The sequence below is a fragment of the Heteronotia binoei genome, chromosome 15, assembly GCF_032191835.1.
Source record: "Heteronotia binoei isolate CCM8104 ecotype False Entrance Well chromosome 15, APGP_CSIRO_Hbin_v1, whole genome shotgun sequence".
In the NCBI taxonomy this organism is placed as follows: domain Eukaryota; kingdom Metazoa; phylum Chordata; class Lepidosauria; order Squamata; family Gekkonidae; genus Heteronotia; species Heteronotia binoei.
The window spans coordinates 31,787,167-31,791,779 of record NC_083237.1 but is presented as its reverse complement, the minus strand read 5'-3'; positions in this window follow the sequence as shown (position 1 = coordinate 31,791,779).

Here is a 4,613-nt window from a genome sequence, read left to right as displayed (position 1 = left end):
CTGAGCCCCCAAAGTCCAGATATTTACTAAAAAAGTCTTTAAAATTTCCAAAATGGCGGCCGCGACTTTTTACTTTTTCAAATTTTTCTTTCTTTTTAAAACTTCCCTAGGAGCCCACAAATAATGTGACCAATAGTACTTGTCTTCTTACCCTTTTCCCAGTTGATTTTGACGGTTTTTAGTGTCCCAGATTCTTTTAAAAACAGTGTTTTAAATTTAGCCTCCCAGCAATGGCCGCCAATGTTTCTCTATGGTATATTTTGCTAGAGTAGGTTTTTTTCTTACTGCTTCCTGTCTTTGTCACCATCAACTCACATGAAGATCTCACGATACTTGATGTACTTCCTGTCTTGCTCAGATGTGCTGCAGGTCTGTTCCAGTGTGACGATGTTGCTTTTACTTCCAAACCGCAGGTAGACAAAACAATAAATTCCTTCTCACTTTTTAGCAGTTTTTTGCACTGTCCTTTATATTTATAAAATCCAAACTTCACCCCTTCCTTCTTTTTCTTTCTATATTTCCTTTTCCCACCTTTTAATTTTGTCCCTTTAAGCTATAAATAGCTCCGGAATGAAAAAAAAAAAACTTCTGTACATTTTCTCCCAATTATCCAAGTTTCCACTGGTCTCTCAAAGCTTTAAATGTTTAGAAATGTCCAAGAAGGTTAGGATCCTGATGAGCTTATGTCAAATAAATGACTCTGGGCACTTCTGGGGTGGTTTGCCATTGCCTTCTCCAGTCATCTACACTTTCTCCCGAGCAGGTGCTCTACAACTAAGTCACTAAGTTTTATGGGACTGACACCCTAGTAAGTGTGGGTAGGATTTGCCACCTTGGTGCCACTTCTACAAAATTTTTCTCCCTCTTGAAAATGCATGAAACTGATCATGACCCTGGTCCAGCGCAGGACTTGCAAGTGTCACTTTCTTGAAAGCTGCCTGGCATTGCAGGCAGGATGTAGAGCAGAGGTCTTAAATTTAGGGTCTGTAGTGTCTTCTCCTTTCCCACCCCACCCCCCCCCTTTTTAGCCTCCAACCCGATGAATTCTAGAAAGCTCACAAATGTTCACACGCTATTTGGTGTAATTTGGATGGTCTGTAAGAAAAACTATTATGCACCTCTTTGCTTTTGGGCCATCAAAGCAACCTACAATCTCAGTATCAATCATGCATCCTTTTAATTTACTGACAGGCCTCTCTATCAGCAGTTTCTCATCAAATGGGAACACCTGGAGGACAATCCTAAACTGGTCTACTCAAAAGTAAGTCTCATGTTATTCTGGGGTTTACTCCCAGGAAAGCATCCAAAATTCAAAATCCAAAACAAACAAGCATTGCATGAATATGCATCCCCATGCAACGTAATTAAAAACAAATCACTAATTTTGTATCTTAAATAGAAAACTATCTTTAGATAGCTTTTTCCCCTCAAAAAATCCTGTTTAATTTTTTTAATGGTTTAAATCAAAATAATTTATTTTTATCCACTATTTTTGGAACACACTCAAGCATGATGAAAATGTGGAATGTCGTTATTGAATGGATTTGGGTTTCCATTGCAACGCATCCTTCTTTCACCCTGATTCCATGAGTTCAGGGTGGAGCTCTTGGGCTTCTAAAAAGTTTCCATATCTTTCAGCAACATAAATAATTCTCTGTAGGCATCCTTTTGTAGCCCAGAGATCTGCTTCCTTCAGTGGACCACATGAACAAGTGATCCTTACATGCATGAGCACATCCAGGTATCTGCAAGGGGCTAATCATCTGTATCCTGTGTGCAATATGCTCAGAATCTCCATTCAGAAATGCTGAATGAGCAAGAGAAGGCTTGTAGTAATTAATTGCAGGCAACAGGCTCCCTGCACCTCTCCCCCCACCCTCATATAGCTGGATTTGGACCACATTTTATGGCTATCCATCCTAGCCTATCCCTTATCCTGCTGTAGACAACATCATCACCTCTTCCATCTCTGTTTTCCCTGGCTCAGACAAGGTTTCTTCTCATTTATTTTTCATGGAAAGGCTCCTATGACTGGTAGTTCAAAGAGTGGGGTCAGGCCACTCTCCAGTTTGGGTCATTCAGGAGCTGTTCCTCTGTTGGTGCTCTTTCTCCAGAAATATTTTGTTCAATGTTCTGATTATTGGAGATGATCTTTCAAGAAAAAGTTTGAATTACTGGAGTATGACATTTTTCACCATGTCCATCAGTGGCTATAGCACAATGGTTAAAATTTCAGTGAAGGCCAATTTATCGGTGGTGTTAGTTACATTCAAACATGCAAATATTAAGTTGTGCCTCAGAGGTCCTTGTTTGCATACTGCACTCCAATCTTAATTTCCTGCTGCTGCTTCTTCCCCACCTCTTAGAATTCAGCAAGTAGCCTCAGAGCTCTCACATTCAATTGTTTATCTCCACTAACTGGTTGCAAAAATGTTTTACCAACTTTTTCAGCAATGTGTTTTAACACAACTTACAAGCAGTTTTGTAGACCTCTGAATCTCACAGCAACAGTCTGCACACTGCTGCCAGGAATAGTCAGTGACTGTTTTCCATCTAAAGGTCACTGGAAGAAAGGAAGGAATAAGATTAGTGTTTCTTTGATGATTGTATGCAGCAGTCACTTTGTAGAAAAATAGGTGGTGGAGCTCATCCAGGGATTGTTATGCAGCTGCACATACTATTCAATGGATAAGGAGGTGGAACTCTCAGAAAGGTTTCATGAGTTGCACCCCTATTTTAGGGAGCAAGACCCACAACACCAGAGCACCAGCTTGAAGGTATCTCATTTTAGAAGTTAAGCACTGAGGCACTCCGCCCTCTCTGAAATGGAATTATACAAGAATGGGTGGGGAAGGGTGGAAAGGGGAAGCCATGAAGTGGAAGTGTAATTGCAGTAGATTTTCCTCCCTCTTTCTGCTTTTCTTGGAGTAAGCAGTATCTGATATTTGTAGATTACCATTTGAAATGCTTTTTCTTTTTCAGATGAGAAATACATGCGTGCATCAGACACTTGTAAAAACATGTTTCAAAGCCTTTTTGTGTCATGTGTAGTCAGGGCCGGACCAGACTGTCTGGCACCCTAGGCAAGGCTAACTTTTGGTGCTTCCTCCCACAAACACACACACTGATAACGGCCCCAATGCGGCTTGACGTCAGAGGGTGTGGCCTAATATGCAAATGAGTTCCTGCTGGGTTTTTCCTAGAAAAAGCCCAGTGTGAAAAATGGTGATGTCAGGGGTGTGGCCTAATATGCAGATGAGTTCCTGCTGGGCTTTTTCTAGGAAAAAAGCCCTGGTTACACCTATTACCAGAGTGCTCTGAGCATGTATGGTTGTCTCTCCTAAGGTAACCAGCACAAGGCTGGCCACCAGTGGGAGACTCTACCTTGTAAGAGGAGCCTTACCAGAAATGTAATAACTCTGGATGTGCATCCACATCTTTATCACAGTGTCCCTTGTATCCCCAGATGAGTACATGAGTAACCAGACCTTTCTTTATTTTTAAAATTATATAACATTTTATTTAATTTCTGTCAAAACAAAATGTTTAATTTACAGGCAATACAGCACTCTAATATCACATAGCAAAAAACAAGAAAACTAGCATAACTCTCTGACATGTTTTCAAGACCTTCATTAGATAGCACAAACCTTAAGTTCAAGAGTCAAAGGCCATAGCTTGTGCATTCTCTGCATTGCTGTCTGTTGCAATATAAGCATATCATAGTCCAGGCCATCCAAATCCAAACTAGCCTTTTAGCTCAATTATAGTTTTTTGGCCAAGTAGCCTCAGGTGATGATGACACCCAATCAGGACACATTCTTGCTGGAACTCTCTAGAAAATTAGCTCACCACACCTGATTCCTCCCCTCCCATCCTATGGGCTGCAGGTTCTCATGAGAAGCTAATTACCACATTCCCAGCTCTGGCCTTGAAGATGATAAGAGCTGTACAGGCAACTTCACATCCCCACAAAACATTCTCCCTAAATGCATACACTATTCTTCACGTGAAGGTTAGCAACTCTGGCTTGAGAAATTCTTGCAGATTTGGGAATGGAACCTGGGAAAATTGGGAGCTCAGCAGGGATATGATGCCACAGAGTCCACCTTCCAAAGTCTCTATTTCCTTGAGGAGTAATCAGTGGTAATTCCAAGCGAACTTCATGTCTTGCCTGGAGGCTGGCAGCCCTAGTTTATGCAAAGGTCTCCCAAGAGACTGCTCCAGAGCTGTATGGCCCTGATCGTTCAGACAAGGGTTCAGTCTCCAGGTGGGGCCTAGAGATCTCCCACTTTTACAAGTGATCTCCAGCAGGCAGAGGTCAGCTCCCCTGGAGAAAATGGCTGCTCTGATGGGGGGATTCTTTGACATTGTCCCATGCTGAGTCCACTCCCCTCCCCAAACCTCACCCTCTCCTAGATCCACCCCCAAAGTCTCCAGGTATTTTTCAACACAGACCTGGCAACCCTAGTTCAGACTCCTCTGATTTTTCAGTTTTCCAAATGGCCAGCACGCAGCCATGAGTTCTTGCCATTGTCCCCAATTGCCTACATCACCCAGGCCTTTGAAAGGAGGAAGGCCTTGCTCCACTTTTTCTATGTTCTTCTCAGGTG